Below are 17,036 nucleotides of genomic sequence, written 5' to 3'. Positions count from 1 at the left end.
TCCTACAAGAAAACCTAGGATAAGACCTCAAACTATAAAAATCCTACAAGAAAACCTAGGAAATACTCTTCTAGACATTGGCTTAGGCAAAGAATTTATGACTAAATCTTCAAAAGCAAATGCAACCAAAAAAATGGAAAATTGGGACCTAATTAAACTAGAGAACTTCTGCACAGCAAAATAAATTATCAACAGAGTAAACAACATACAGAATGGGAGAAAATACTTGCAAACTATGTATCTGACAAAGGACTAATATCAGAATCTATAAGGAACTTAAATAAATCAGCAGGGAAAAAATAATCCCATTAAAAAGTGGGCAGAGAACAAGAACGGATACTTCCTGAAAGAAGATATACAAGTGGCCAACAAATATGAAAAGATGCTCAAATCACTAAGCATCAGTGAGATGCAAATCAAAACCACAATGAGATGCTGTCTTAAACCAGTCAGAATGGCTATGATTTAAAAGTCAAAAAATGGTCAGGCGCGGCGGCTCACGCTTGTAATCCCAGCACTTTGGGAGGCCGAGGCGGGTGGATCACGAGTTCAGGAGATCGAGACCACAGTGAAACCACGTCTCTACTAAAAATACAAAAAATTAGCCGGGCGTGGTGTTGGGCGCCTGTAGTCCCAGCTACTCGGAGAGGCTGAGGCAGGAGAATGGTGTGAACCCAGGAGGCAGAGCTTGCAGTGAGCCGAGATTGCGCCACTGCACTCCAGCCTGGGCAACAGAGCGAGACTCCGTCTCAAAAAAAAAAAAAAAGTAAAAAAATAACAGATGTTGGCCAGGTTGCAGGGAAAATGGAACACTTATACACTGTTGATAGGAATGCAAATTCGTTCAGCCACTGTGGAAAGGAGTTTGGAGATTTCTCAAAGAACTTAAAACAGAACTACCATTCAACCCAGCAATCCCATTACTGGGTACATACTCAAAGAAATATAAATCGTTCTACCAAAAAGGCATTTGCACTTTTATGCTCATTGCAGTACTACTTGTAATGGCAAAGACACATAATCAACCTAAGTGTCCATCAATGGTGGGTTGGATAAAGAAAATGTGGTACATATGCACCATGGAATAATGTGCACCATAATAAAAAATCAACTCATGTCCTTTGCAGCAACATGGATGTAGCTGGAAGCCATTATCCTAAGTGAACTAATGCAGAAATAGAAAACCAGGCCGGGTGTGGTGGCTCATGCCTTTAATCCCAGTACTTTGGGAGGCAGAAGCAGGCAGATCACTTGAGGTCAGGAGTTCAAGACCAGCCTGGCCAATATGGCAAAACCCTGTCTCTACTAAAAATCCAAAAATTAGCCAGGTGTGGTGGTACACACCTGTAGTCCCAGCTACTCAGGAGGCTGAGGTAGGAGAATCACCTGAACCCAGGAGGTAGTGGAGGCCGTGGTAAGCTGAGATTGCACCACTGCACTCCAGCCTGGGTGACAGAGTGAGACTCCATTTAAAAAAAAGAGAGAGAGAGAGAGAAAATCAAATATCTTATAAGTGGAAGCTAAACCTTGGGTACACATGGACACAAAGATGGGCATACTAAACACCAGATATTCCAAAAGGGGAGTAGAGAGGGATAAAAGGTTAAAAACCACCTATTGGTTATTGTGCTCAGTACTTGGGCAATGGGATCATTAGAACCCCAAACCTCAGCATCAGCATCATGCAATATACCCATGTAACAAACCTGCACTTGTACTCCCTAAATCTAAAAATGAAACAACAAAAAACTTTATCAGATAAATCCTACATGTATGTCATTTTGGCATTGGTATCTGATGATTACCTTTTCCCATGCAAGATGGAGATTTCCCTGGTTCTTCATATGCTGATTGCTTTTGAATTGTATCCTGGACATTTTGAATATTATGATATAGAATTCTGGGTATTTGTTTTGTTTTAACAGACAATCAACCGATGGGTTCAGGTACAAGTTCCAACCAGCTTTCTGTGGTTTCAATGTAATTTCTTATTTCAGAGCCTATTCAGTGCTATTCAAATCTGTCTTGCATTCGTACCACACAGTGGCTAGTCTGGGACCTTGGCAGTGTTCTATACTATATCTGTACTTCAGTTCTTAAAATCAATGGTATGCTGTTTAGGGTCAGATCCGTGCATGTGCCACTTGGAAGTGAGCCCAGGAGCAATTTTGTAGAGCTGCTTCCTGATCTCCTCCCTTATAGAAATCTCCCTAGTACTTTCTGATTATCTGGGGCTCCCGTTTTGGTTCTGCAACTAGAAAGTTGGGGTTATTTTTATTCACTCAATGGTACATGCACTTTTTGCAACTACACTGATATCCAGAGCCAAGCACAGAAAGAAAGAAGAAAAAAGCAATGGAGGTTTGTCTCACCCTCTGAGGATCACAGCTCTTCTATCAGAGGAAAGTTTCCCTCTCTTAACATTTTAGACTCTTGTAGGCCCCGCTGTCACCACTATTGCTGACACTGCCATGCCACCATGGAATTTCCTAGGGGTTGAGTATGAGAGAGTGGAGAAAAGAAAAAAAGAAAAACGTGCTTTTCCCACACTTTCTGAGCCTTAGGAGACCCTCTCTGCTCCTTGAGCCAGGACTAGAGGGCTTGTCCTGGAGATCCCTCTGCCCATACAAATGCCCACATTTAGATTTTGTGTTGCTTTGGCTGTGCACGTGGCTCATGCCTCTAATCCCAGCACTTTGGGCCAAGGCGGGTGGATCACCTAAGGTCAGGAGTTCTAGACCAGCCTGGCCAACCTGGGGAGACCCTGTCTCTACTGAAAATACAAAAATTAGCAAAGCATGGTGGCAGGCACCTGTAGTCCCAGCTACTCAGGAGGCTGAGGCAGGAGAATCACTTGAACCTGGGAGGTGGAGGTTGCAGTGAGCCGAGATCATGCCACTGCACTCCAGCCTGAGCAACAGAGCGAGACTCTGTCTAAAAATAAATCAGTAAATAAATAAACAAATAAATAAATAAATTTTGTGTTGCTTACAGTTCAGCCTAGGTATGTAAAAGGGGAAAAATGGTAAACCCACCATAAGTTTTATGGTACTTTAAATTCTGGTCTTTGCCAGTCACCAGCTACCATGTAATTTTCGGAGTCCCCAAATAGCCATATTCGGTGTGAGGTATGTTTACTCCATTTCCCCAGAATCAGAAACTTTTATCTTGTTTGAGCCACTGAATTATTATTATTATTTTTAAATTTTTATTTCTATAGTTTTTGGGGGAACAAATGGTTTTTGGCTACATGGATACTTTTTTTAGTGGTGATTTCTGAGATTTTGGTGCACACATCACATGAGCTGTGTACACTGGACCTAATTTTTTTTTTTTTTTTTTTTTGAGACAGAGTCTCACTCTGTCACCCAGGCTGGAGTGCAATGGCACTATCTTGTGAGTTTATCAGTTGGTCATGAGGTTAGACTCATGGATTTGATTAACTTGAGTGACCTCAGATTCTGAAAACTTCTGAGATCTTGTTGAGGGTAAATTGTGGAATTTGGGAAGTGGTCAGTTCCCATGAGACCTTGTGGTTGGCAGCATAACCTTCTCTCAGAACATGCTAATCTCATCATCAGTCCCTTTCTGCCTTCAACAGACACTGTCTACTTAGGTCAATGACTGTCAACCCTATCAGACTCAAAAGCCTATTTTTAAATGAATGTTTTATTATGTTCTCTTTACTATTCTGAAAAGAAATTCACAAGTAGGCCAAGGCAGGAGAATCACTTGAGTCCAAGAGTTTGAGGCTGCAGTAAGCTATGATCTTGCCACTGCAAGTCCAGCCTGGGTGACAGGCTGAGACTCTATCTTAAGAAAAAGAAATTCACAGTAATACAACCTCCTACTCATATATTTTTTTAAGAAGTCATTATTAAAATAAAAAAACTGGTAAAGAGAAATACTTTGTAATAAAATTGTATGTATTAGCAAATTCTAATGTTGGGGATGACTCATTGGAAGACCTAACAAAGTAGTTGCTTTGAGATCAGAGTGAAGGTGGTGGAGGCAAGTGTAGATAGAGACAGGTGTGCTGGCAGCTCAAATACCAAGAGTAATGTTGCTGTCAGTGAAGTGTGTTTCTGAAATTGTGACTACTGTTGGTAGAGTTCCAAACCAAAGTACAGTCTTCCTTGCTTTAAAAATGCAGAGAGGGCCAGCCACGGTGGCTCATGCTTGTAATCCCAACACTTTGGGAGGCTGAGGCGGGTGGATCACTTGAGGTCAGGAGCTCGAGACCAGCCTGGGCAACATGGTGAAACCCCGTCTCTACTAAATACAAAAGTTAGCCAGACATGGTGGTGTGCACCTGTAGTCTCAGCTACTCTGGAGGTTGAGGCATGAGAATTGCTTGAACCCGGGAGGCAGAGATTGCAGTAAGCCAACATCGCACTATTGCACTCCAGCCTGGGTAACAGAGCAAGAGTGTCTCAAAAAAAAAAAAAAAAATGCAGAGAGACCATGTATGGAAAATTCAGTGTACATTAAAAGTTTGTAAAGGAAATCTGTGTTTCTAGGTAAAATGGAATTCCATTTCACACCCAGATAATTATAAACAGGTTTTTCACACAAATGTTCAGTGGGACTTTTGAAGGTTTTATAGGGCACAAGAACATTTCTTGGTTGTTGTACCTGTGCTGCACATGACTGGATAGCTAGCATCCTTGGTTCCCTCTCAGCAAATGCCACCAGTACTACTCCAATAATTATGACAGCCAAAAATGTCCCTTCAAGTGTCTGATACATCCCCTAGGCTGTGGTACCACTGCTGTTGAGAGACACTGAATTAAGTGAACAGGAATCGATATAAGGGTCCAATAACGCAAATATGCTGTTTCCCACAGCACAATCATTCCATGGCCTGGCATGATGGAAAACCCTGGGTAGCAGAAAGAAGGCAAAGGCTGCATGAGAATGGGGCCAAGTGTTAGGTCTAGAGGGGGAAGCAACATTCCAGGCATGACAATATGTCAGAACTTAGGAGGGGAAACCAGGATAACAGTTCACCTCTGGGACTTTGGCCAGCTTATGAGTGGGGCCAACATAGAAAGAACTGTGGCTCTGGGCCACATGGATACCCAGGTTTGTCCTTGGTGCCTGAGATCCCAGATCTGGCTGAAAAGGAAGGATTGGGGGTCAGTGCAGGAGCCTGGAAGCATTGTCTTTGTTCCTAAAATTTGAGTCTGGGGACATGACTTATTTCCAGATTCCTTATCCACAGCCCCACTCAGAAATGCCTCGATGTCTTGCATGAATTTAAGTCTTCTCAAGTAGTAGCAGCAGAGAAGAAAGCAGAGGCAGGAGAGACAATAGCCTCCGTTTATCAGTGCCAAGCATGTGATTGAAAAGGGGATGCCTATACCACACCATCTGATTTTCTTACATCAGAGTATTCTTTGTCCTCATTTTAACAGAAACGAATCAACTCATTATTCAAACAAAAACGTGTGTTCAAGAGAACAAGAGTTGAATGGTGTTAGCAACCATGCCTCACTCCACCCCATACCAACTCTGTTGGTTTCCTCTGGATGGACACAAAACAGCTGCTTGGAATTCAGATTTGGAGTTCATTTCCACAAGTGGGGTCATGAAGGTGTGACCATCAATTGAGGCAATGCTTACACTGAATACCACAATTTACAAGGGTAAGTAGATAATTATGCTGAGAGCCCAGGCTGAGTCCAGGCACCACAATCCATGCTTTGTAACTCAGAAGCCGAAAACACTTCCATAAACCTGATATTCCCTGAAGACCATCTGAACAGGATGATGCCTCATCTCCTGTGCTTCTAATCCCAAAGCCATATCCAAGACAACTATCTAATCTCTGCTCAGGATTCAAACTACTTAATGTTTTTATTCCATTGAGCAGGCTCCTTTGTGGAAACAGATCCTGAAAAACAATAATAAAAAAGCTCTTATCTCAATTATGAGGTCCTATTACTTCATCTGTCCCACATTCATTATAGTAGATGGTCATGAGAAGAACAAGTTCAGCTTTATAGTCCTTAATGAAATGTATTAGCAAAATTGAGTTTTAAAAAAACAGATAGAGAAGCATTCTGTACATGAAGAAAGATTTTCCATTTTAGCATATGAAAAGAGGGAAGGAACTAAAGAAGAAATTATCCGCAATTACAGAATAATCAAGGAAATAGCTGACTTGTCTTCCCTCCCATTCCCATAAGCTTTGATTTAATCATGCTTAAGATATTGCAGAATTACACTCCTGAAGTCCTGAGTCATTGTGCTGGTCTCTCTGACATCTTCTGTCCCTCTACTCTTTCCCATTCTCTCCTGGGGTCTCCTATCTCCCTATGGACAGCTTTCTCCAAGCCTGGCTCTGCCCCTACCCCTTGAGCACATGCCTGGGTAGATTTGAAGGCTACTTACCTTTTGGGTTTTTCCCTCAGTGCCAGAGCAAACGATTTGGTCCCCTGGTAGTTTAAGATCTGAGACACCACTAGAAGTTCCTCTGAACAAAGCATTCTATGAAAAGGAAGGGGATCTACATATATGCTAATATATTTATCTCTGCTTTTCTTCTGTGTCCTTTGGATTTTCTTCCTGTGTGTATCTCATTTTAATCAAGACATACTTCCCTGCCCAGAAACCCTTAATGGTTACCTATTGCCCAAAAAAATCAAGTCCAGGTTTGTCGGCATAGCATTCAAGATCCTCTGTGATTTGCCCCCTCACATGCATTTCCAACAAATCAACTCCTCTAGCCAGAGTGAGAGTCTGTATAATTCAGTGCTGAACGTGTAGCCTCTGTAGTCCAATCCCAGCACAGCCACTTGTGAGCTGTGTCCTCAGGTGAGTTGCTTAAACCTGTCTATGCCTCAGTTTCCTCAACTGTAAAGATGGAATAATAATAGTAGTAATTTGAGTTGTGTGCAGACCAAGAGAATTGATAAATGTTTGTGGGCTGAGAACAGGGCCTGATCATAATGTACCAATGTACTACTCTCAACACACTTGTACTTTTCTATCTTTGAACATTTTTTTCACAGTTACCAATTTTTGAAATGCTCTTCCCTTCTCTCCACCCCTCTAAATTCTTCCCATCCTTTAAAGTCCTGATCAAATTTTTCCTTGCACAAACTGCCCTGAACTGTTCAACTTACAGTGTTCTTTTCTGTTTATTGTTCTTATGATCTATTCCACAAATTTTGCAAATAATCATTTGTTGCTTCATGGAACTTTTTGTATTGCCACCTTGTATGTTAACTGGGAATGTAATTTTGCCTTGTCCCCCACCGACTGGCCTGTGAATTCTTAGAAGCAAGGACTCAGGCCTGTCTTCGTAAACCTGGGACATTGCCTTTCTAATAGTGGCTCAATAAATATCTGTTTATTTGACTTATTTGATTCACAGGTTGAATGCAAGATTGCCAGATGCCTTTGGAAGTCGTTAGCTAAAGGGAGAGTAGAGGAGTTAGAACCCTTGTTATTTGCTTGTAAAATATTTATGTTTCTGTGTAAGATGTTCCATTTCCATCTTGGAAGCACTAGAACTGTCTGATTGGTGGAAATCCACCAGGATGAGATCAGGTGCTGTTTTTGGCCAGAGGGAGAGATCTGGCAGCCACATGGGCTCTTAGAAGAGCAATTTAACCAGATGCAGAATGGCAGAGACAGAGTCCCCAGGGCTGGCTATGACACAAAGGGGTCTCCCGAAGTGCAGTTGCTTCCACAGAGTAGTTTTGCAAATTCAGACCTTCCTTCCTTGCTGCTTAATTTTCCCCTGGGTGGAAACCTTTGGCACCCGAGAGGGCCTGGGCCAGGTAAGACAGGAAGAAGAGCTAGTGTGGTACTGGGCCAAAGACTTCTGGGTTCTAGTCCAGATTTTTTCAACAACTTCCTTGGTGGCCTTGGACCTTATGTCATCTCCTTAATCTTCAGTTCCCTCATCTATCATGAAGGTGTTGGATCAATACGTAATCTCTACAGTCCCTGCTGACTCGCATACTCTATCACTCTAGGATTTTTCTCATAGTGGAGTCATTAGTATCCACTATGCAGGAGACAGAGACCTCCTTTGCCTGGAATTAATATTCTTCTGGTTGGTGAGATGCAATCAGAACTCTGGCCAGTGGAGCTCAATTGAGTCAGTCCCTAGGGTGTGAGATGATCTCATTTTATGGGAAGTGACCCTGCTTACAACAACTTGGAGTCCTTTACCTTCTCCACCACATCCGGGAAAGTAAGGACTTGGGATATAGGATAATGAAGAGAGGGCAGGGTAATAATGGGGCAAAGTACTTAAACTGGAGCCATATCTGATTATTTGGTCAATTGTCCTTGCCTCTAGATTATCACTGAGTGTTCCCTTTCTGTAGTCCCTGACTGAAGTCACAGTCATTAATGATGGTAGAAGTCCAGGGAGATGAAGCAAGATTGCACTGAGGCTTGGTGCCAAGTGTCTACAAGTGTCAGAGACCCCACCTAGGCCTTGGACTTGGCCTTATGGGTACATTCTCCAGGACCGCCCCCACCTCCCCCACCAGAAGGTGCTCCTCCCCTGGAACCCCCCCCCAACCCAGATGTCCTTGGCAGCCTTCCTCAGGTGCTCCTGGCTGCTCTCTGCTCCTGCACCACCTCTCTCTGTCAATTTAAGCCCATAGTAGCCCCTCTCACTAACTCTCCTCTACTCCCCCAGCTAAGACAGCAGGTCTGCCTTTTTTAACTCAGATCAGGCTACTGGGTGTGAGATCCGTGAGGCCATGGCCTTGTGTCTTTTGGTGCCTGTGAGCTTATCTTGGGCCTGGAAAATCATGCTGAGGAGGAAGATTTTCCTGCTGCTGCTGCTGCTGCCACCATGGAAAACAGTGCTGTGTTCCAGGAGCTGGGGAATAGTGTGGCAATCAGATGACCCTGTACAGCAGAACATTGATGACCTTCTGGAAGAGACCCAGAGATAAGGAGGGAACAGCTTGTGCGGAAAAGGGAGAGTCCTAGAAGCCAGTCCAAATATTGCAGACGGAATTCTTGTGAGCGAGGGCTTTCTACAAAACCATTTGCCAAGACAGCTCACATGTTTGCAAGGCAAACATCTAGGCACAAGCTTACAAAATGAAACGGGCAGCTCAATGGCAGGCCCTGGCATGTTGTTGGTGGGAGGTGGACTGGACAAGCCAGGACCATGGGCCTTGCACCTGTCCATTTCTCTCTAGCTGCTATGGGGGGCCTCTAATGCTGCATGAGTTCTTTCACTTTCCAATCTGTTTAATAGAAGAGAACCTGGGAAGTTAGCTCATCCAGGTCATGCCTTTGTCTCTATGCTGGATGTTACCTGCAGCCTGTGATAACAAGAAAGTTCTGTTCTTTCAATAAATGCCTCTAGAGGAAAGTGCCTACCCATTCTCTGTGACCCATTCTAGTGTTTAATCGCTGTGAAATCTTGAACAATAGGCCTCACATTGACCTTAAGATGCCCTCTTGGTAGTTTACTTTTATTCCCTCTATTTCCTATGATTACAGGTGGGGAATAGCCACTAACCAAGGTTTCCACTTGAAAGGATGCTTTTAAATACTTGACCATAACAGGCCCCCTTAACCTATACTTATTTAGACCTAATAACTTTAGAAACATTTTACACACTTATTTACTTGATAACAATCTTTTCCAACTATTCTATAATCTCTACTACTGACCACAGCTGCTCTCCTCCCGACAGAGCTCCCCTCTCCTTTCTAGGCACCCCATCTCTTCCCTACCTAAGAAATTTTTCCATCTTCAATGCACCAACATTTGAGCAGCTGTATAAGCACAAAATATTTAATTTGGGAACAGTGTCTGTGGGAAGGAATGCTTTGTTAGTTTCCAAAGTAATGCAAAGCTTAATTTTAGAAAGTAATTTAACTTTTTTTTTTTTTTTTTTTTGGTTCTGGAAGTCACAGAGATTATGGATTGCACTGCAGAGGCAGCCTGCCTCCTGATGATGCTAGCACTTTGCAGCACTGGGTTTTTCTGCAGCAGTTTCATTTTTATTCTCATTCAGAGACACAGTGGGTCAGTTCAATAGAAACATTTACTCCCTGAGGTCAGGGCCTATGTCTTGTACAGCCTGTCTGTATGGCCAGGGCCTGACAAGGACAAGTAAGTGGGAAGTATTCTTAAATGTTGAATTGTATTGCATTGCCTGTCTGCCTCCCACTCCCTACCTTGGTCTTAAACTTGGTCAAATCAGGTTCTGGAACTAGGAAATAACAGCTGTCAAGTATTGGGCAGGACAGGGACAGGCGGGATCAGATCATACCACTGCTACCTTCCATGGCTCCAGGAGAAAGTTATGGTGACAAGATTGAAGAGTATCATGTCCTACCAGATCTGATGTCAGTCTCTTCCTCTCAGGGACACACAGGACTAGGAGCTGAAACATAATAGGAATTGGATAAGAATCTGAACCAATAGAGCCAGATAGATTTGGAGACAGGGTCCATGAAATGCAGAAATTAGGAGGGTACATCACCACCACTATAGTAGCAATATTTGGGGCTGGAACTGAGATAGGCTCTTGATAAGTAGCACTGCCCCAGAGCCCTCTGTGGGCTCCAGGTGAAGCACCTTGTATCATTTGCGGGGGTGCCTTTTCACTGTCATGGCATGCTCTGGTGCCTTAACACCACGATCAGTGACATTCCAATTCCCCAGAAATAAAATTTAAACTCTATTTTCCAAGGATTCACACACACACACACACACACACACACACACACACACACACACACACTCTCTCTCTCTCTCTCTCTCTTCCGACTGTGTTGTAAGCAAAAGTCAATTTGAGAGGAAGACAATGATGAAGTCCCCAAGAGAAAAATCACTGTGAGTAAAGATACTGTGGCAGAGTGGACCAGCCTCAACCAGAGCACCTGAATCTTGGGAGGACAAGAGGTTCCAGGCAGAGCGTGAGGCTGTCTCTGTAGTTCTCACCTGAAGTCCCTCAACCCCGAATCCTAAGAGTTCCAGTATGTTCTGGAAACGAGGGGGGGTGGTCTTAATTAGAAAACAAATATCAAAATGAAACAAAAACATGTAAACAGAGGTACAATCATTCTGGAGTTGGCATCTTCTCTAAAAGACCCGGAAGACCTGTCCTGCTGGCCAGGGAGGAGCTGACCATTGGGGGTCAGGGGTTTGGGGGAGGTGAGCAACGGCGGCGGCAGCCAAGGGGAGGAGGCAGCTGTGGGGTGGGCACGGCAGCCCACTCCGAGGATAGAGACGGGGAAAAGGAAAGACATGACTGCACAGCCAAATGTGGCAGAGTTAGCCACTTTTGCAGTATAACATATTTTAAATTTTATTCAAAGTGTTACATTCTGCCAGATCTTGAAATCTTTCAGAGCTCAGCTTGTGGGTGGGTTCAGCTCCATATATTTTTCATTAACATCTACTAGTAGGCCTAGGATAGTACAGAGAGACAAGAAAGAACCACGCCAGAAACACAGATATCGAAAAAAAAAACCAGGCTGACAAAACGATACATAGGGAAAGATACTGGGAGATCTTGAGAAAAGCCATTTTCTAGGTGCAGAGGAACACAGAGTTCTAGGAAGCAATTTGGTCAAGAGATTCAGGAAAGCCTATTAAGACGGTTTTCTGCGAGACGCTAGTTGCGTACCCCAAGATAGAGATCAGGCGGTCCTGGATTAAGCCTCCCCGAACTGAGAATCGAACAGAAACCGCAAAGCTGCATTGTTTTGTTTGTCCCTTGGTTGGGCTCCAGGCAACCTGCGCGCTGGGGTTCTGATACACTGCCTGAGCGCCCCCTGCTGGCCACTCTGCAGAACTTCACCGTCTGGGCCCAAGGTGAAATCGAATTACGTAATTTCTCGAGCTTTGCCCACCCCATTTTTACATTTTTATTTATTTTTGTATTGTCCAAGTTCCTGGCTTCACTGAAGCCTACCGCCTAATGCCAGCGCTTGAATGCTCTGACTGCCAAGGTCCTAAGGCCCAGTGAGGGCAGTCCTGAGAGACTCAGCCTAATGAGGGTGCACGCAGGGGCTTGGCTGAACATTTATGAAACACGTGCCACATACAAAGTGCTGCGGAAAGGCCCAAAGGGATTTCATTTGGCTTTTCGTCTTCTTGCCTCAAAAGGGAGGCTAGAATTAAACTGCCCATCTGGGGCTGGGGTGAGAGCTCTTCCCTGCCCAGTTCTGACCTTCGGAGCAGCCTTCCAAAATAAATCCCCAGAAGAGCCCAGGGCACCAGAGATGGCGCGCCTCCCTCTTTCCTTTCCTTATCTCTCTCCCTATTCATCTTCTCTTTCTTCTCTGCTTGGAGAGGAGAAATTGCAATGTGCAAAGCCCCTGGGGCGAGAGGGAGAGAAATACAAGTCTCCCCAGATACCAAGCCTATGTTACTGCTAAGAATAACCTTTATCTCTGGCAGGAAGCGCAGGAGACCTGGTTCCTGTTTCTCTCTCCCTCTCCCCTCCCTCCTTTCTCCCTCTCTTCTCCCTCCGCCTCACACCCGATGAAGGTTGATTATAAAGAGGACAGTGAGCCTGTCTTTCCTAAAGTGACTGAGACTTGAGTCACAAAGGCTAGAAAGGGGATGTGGGAGGAGAGAATAAGAGTCCAGAGGCAGGGTGGGAGGGAAGGGAGAAGGCAAGAGGAGCATGGGGGAAACAGGAAGAACAGGACACGGGAGTCTGCACCCAACTGATTGACAGGGGTGGTGGGACCCTCAAGGAGCGTCCCTGAGGTCAGCAGTGGGGGCAACTGGGGCTTTAGGCACGCCCCCACCCCACCCCCCTCATTCTGGCAGGACATAGGCATCACCTTGAGGGATGGGGACAGGTTTCCAGACCTCTGGCTAGTATATGGGCTCACAGTAAGCCACTCTCATCTCCTCAGAGATTAGAAACCCAAATTATGTCTCCAAAAATCAGGTTCTTTCAGGCTGGGAGTGGTGGCTCACGCCTGTAATCCCAGCACTGTGGGAGGCCGAGGCGAGCAGATGGCTTAAGTTCAGGAGTTCGAGACCAGCCTGGGCAACATGCAAAAACCCCATCTCCACACACACACACAAAAAAGCAAAAATTAGGCGTGGCGACTCGCGTCTGTGGTCCCAGCTACTCAGAAGGCTGAGGTGGGAGGATTGCTTGAGCCTGGGAGGCGGAGGTTGTAGTGAGCTGAGATTGTGCCACTGCACTCCAGTCTGGGCAACAGAGTGAGACCTTAAAGGTCAGAGGCACAGGGTGAGAACATCAGAAAGGATTCTCTTTCCTTTGTAATGAAGAATTAAACAGATGTTACAGTTAACTGCCCTGCCTGAGTGACCCTCAGGGAAATGGGGTCACTTATGCTTTAGTGTCTTCATTACCTGCTGGGCCCCTGCCCATTGTTTCTTTCTTTTGTCCACCTTCCCTCCCAGCTTGCCCTCTTTCCTCTTTTCACGAGTGCAGCTTTTTGCCCACACCGTCAGTGATGTTCCCCAGCTCTGGCTTCCTCCCCCACTCACCTTTCCTGTCGCTCTTGGATCTGCTTTTCCAGTCAAAGTGCTGTTGTGGAAGGAAGGGGAAGAGGGTGTTGGCATATCTGCTTGGGGACCCAAATGTCTGATGCCTTGCAGATTTCTAACAGGACTAAGAGGTATCTCATAGAGCTTGAGGAGAGTCAGGCTCTAGGTCTTTCTTGACTCAACATCAATCTGCAAAGCACTGCTGAAAACTTACTAGACACCTGACAGCCCGTAAGTTGTGTTATCTCCTACCTTGAATAGCCCTTGTCCACTTCTACCATAGAAAAGTATTTTAGTGACTCATGAATCAATAGGAGCAGAAGGGCCTTGGCAGGCACTGCATAAATACATATTATGGTTATTTATCACGAATGAAGGTGGCTCATAAATAACTGAAACTGGCCTAGTTCTGCTTCTGTTGAATAAAAGGAAAAAACCCACAAACATCAAGGGATAAAAAATAAAAAGGGAACGCTCTGCAGAAGATGACATTACTTTGTGTTCTGTAGCTGAATAAATTGTAGCAATTGCTAAAATGCTCCTGGAGAATGATTTCAGAAGAGACCTGCTCAGCGGCCCCGAGTTGTGGGTCTGGGCTGCTTGTGACCAGCAGAGGGCAGACTTCAGTTATACACGGAAGACGGTAGAGCAGATAATGGGGAAATGGTAATTGATGGTTCAAGGTTGTAAACTGCTTATTCCATGCTGTAAATACTCACTTTGGGCCTATGCATACTCCAAGAGATCATAGTACAAGCTTCTTGATAGGTTACAAGAGACTAGATTTCAAGGAACCAGCTCTTTGTAATACATATTTATTTGTTTGTAAGGTTAAAATCTGGGCAGAAAGGGCTGGTTTTGCACAAACCTCCCTCTGGGTGCCACAAACTGCTATTTAATGTGCAGTCACTGAAGTGACTTGTCCCCGTCCTGGGCCTGACACAGCTACTCACAGCCGCATATAGTTTGGAGTAGGAGTGTTCGGGCTTTGTATCTGACTTGGAAAAGCAGGTGCTGTGTCATGGACTTGGTGAAAAAGTCCCTACTATTGGTCATTCTCCTTTAATGAATATAGAGAAATCTGCTCCCGAGGAAACAGAGAGATAGGAATGAAGATTATTGGAAATGTTTCGTTAAGATTTGGGTGAGCATAGCAACTTGACTCCTAGGTATATATCCAAGATAACTGAAAACACATGTCCACACAAAAACCTGTACACAAATATTCCTAGCATTATTAATCATAGCCAAAAAGTGGAAACAACCAAGTGTCCATTAACTGATGAATGGCTAAACAACATGTGGTTTATCCATATAATGGAATATTATTCAGTCGTAAAAATGAATGAAGTATTGATACATTACAACATAGATAAACCTTTAAAACTTCATGCTAATTGAAAGACGCCAGTCGCTAAAGAGCCATATTGTATTATTCTAATTACATGAAATGTCTAGAATAGGCAAATTCATAAAAGGCAAATACAAAATAAAATAGGCAAATAAAAAACCAGATTAGTGATTGATTGGGGCTGGGGAAGGGAGAGATGGGACAGACTCCTAATGAGCATATTATTTCTTTTGGGGATGATGAAAATGTTCTGAAATTCGATAGTGGTGATGGTTGCACATTTCCATGACTATAATGAAGCCACCGAATTCTACACTTTTAAAAGGTAAATTTTAAGTATGTGAATTATATCTCAATAAAACTGTTATTAAAAGATTTGGGGCTGGGCACAGTGGACCATGCCCGTCATCCCAGCTTTGGGAGGTCAAGGTGGGAGGATCACTTGAGCCCAGGAGTTCAAGAACATAGTGAGACCCCATCTCTATTGAAAAAAAAAAAAGATTTGGACCAAAACAGACATTAACAGACACTATAGAAGGAAACTCAGAGCAGGAAACAAGGTGAATTAAAGAGAACATTTGACTTCTGGGACAGCCAGCCCTATCCCCATCCAAAAAAAATACTTTGGATGAGAACAGAGTAGGTTTAGTTCAGGTTAAAGACAGGCAGCCAAATTCAGTGTAGGAAGCAAAGAGAATTATCTACAAAGCTGAATTGACCTTGCATCTTCTCCAGCTGACCCACCTGTAAAGAGTTTATACCTCTCTGATGATACTGGCCTTGGTAATATGGGTGCTGGTTCACTCAAGGCAAGAGGACCACATTTGAGCTGATGTCATGGTGACAGAAGGTGCAGAGGGAAATAAGGGAGAATCACAGTCTTCAAACCACAGTAACAAGAAAGGCTTCCCAAGCTCTCAGGAGGTGGCAAGGAAGGAAGGTGATAATAGTTAAGTCACCAGCTCAGCTGCCAGGGAACTTCATGGTTACACTTGAGTTCCAAGTATATTACCAGTGACACCCAAGAGGCCAGAAGAAGCCTGTGCTCTGTTCCTTCTGTAGTAGCTGCCACAGCACTTTGCATAGGTTGGGCCTATGAGAGCCCTTAGTAAATACTTGGAAAAGGTGGAGAAATTAGGAAATAGATGAGCACACAACTCCAAAGGGCAAGGGAAGTACCCCGAATGACCGAAGCCAGGGCCAGGTGTAGCCTTGGTCAGTGCATTGGAGAGGAACAACCCTTGAGTGAGAAAGATAAGGAGAGGCCTGCTCTTTATCAGAGCCATCCACTCATCCGTCACTGGACCTGCCTGGCTGAGTTTAAGCAGGGCCATGTCTCAGGCACACCTGCACACACCTGTCTGCTATGGCATGCTTGGTATGCCTCATTTCTCGCCTTCCTCCAATTCCTGGGCAGAAACATCCTAGAAGATGCACTAGAAGATGCACTTGTCACTATGTCCTTGTCACTATGAAGATACTCTGCCTAAGAGTAGGCCTTTTAAAATTTGTGTTTACTGATTTAAAAACCAAACCAAACAAACCTCTCTGTTCTGTAATTGCTCTTGGTGATCAGGGAGAGCAATGATACTAGGGTGTGATCATATGTTTTCCAGTCCCATGTTTTTCTCCAAGTCTGGTCCTCTGGGTGAATGTTACGCATTTTAGGGAGCCAGGGAATAGCTCTAACTATGTCTTACAAAATTACCTTAATTATAGATTTGGCCAAGAGATGGGAACTCAGTAACAACTGGCTAAATACCAATTGTTTTAAATAAATAATATGAGTTCAGCAGTGAAAAGAACTGGATTTGGGAGTTGGGCAGATCTGGGCTTAAAACCTGGTTACTTCCTTCAGTTATGCCTTTAGTAAGTGTGTATTGATCACCTACAATGTATGAGGCACTCTTTTAGGCATTGACAATAAAAGCACAAATGGGAGAGACAGTCTGTATCCTCAGAGAGCTTACAGTCCCACAGCTACACTAAATACCTGTTATCTTTAAAAGGTTACTAAACCTGCTGGGAGCTGTGGCTCATGCCTGTAATCCCAGGACTTTGGGAGGCTAAAGTGAGTGGATCACGAGGTCAGGAGTTTGAGACCAGCCTGGCCAACATGGTGAAACCCCATCTCTACTAAAAATACAAAAATTAGCCGGGCATGGTGGTGAGTACCTGTAATCCCAGCTACTCGGGAGGCTGAGGCTG

The 17,036-nt window shown here is 44.2% G+C and overlaps 1 protein-coding gene across 3 annotated transcripts in view; it reads right to left on the bottom strand.

Moving 5' to 3' along the window:
• FSTL1 (follistatin like 1) overlaps window positions 1-17,036 on the bottom strand; it is a 165,608-nt gene that overhangs the window by 129,818 nt on the left and 18,754 nt on the right. Inside the window, exons 1-2 of one of the 3 annotated variants that reach the window (XM_058437444.1) lie at window positions 11,628-11,701; window positions 10,275-10,379 (exon numbers count right to left, since the gene is read on the bottom strand). The gene's annotated coding sequence lies outside the window, so the exon portion shown is untranslated. Of the gene's footprint in view, window positions 1-10,274; window positions 10,380-11,627; window positions 11,702-17,036 lie in introns of those variants that run through there. The other 2 variants (XM_058437443.1, XM_058437442.1) reach the window with 2 other exon arrangements.

The sequence above is a fragment of the Hylobates moloch genome, unplaced genomic scaffold, assembly GCF_009828535.3.
Source record: "Hylobates moloch isolate HMO894 unplaced genomic scaffold, HMol_V3 SCAFFOLD_4, whole genome shotgun sequence".
NCBI lineage: Eukaryota > Metazoa > Chordata > Mammalia > Primates > Hylobatidae > Hylobates > Hylobates moloch.
The sequence above is the reverse complement of the archived record's forward strand: the minus strand, read 5'-3'. Positions and strand labels throughout refer to the sequence as shown.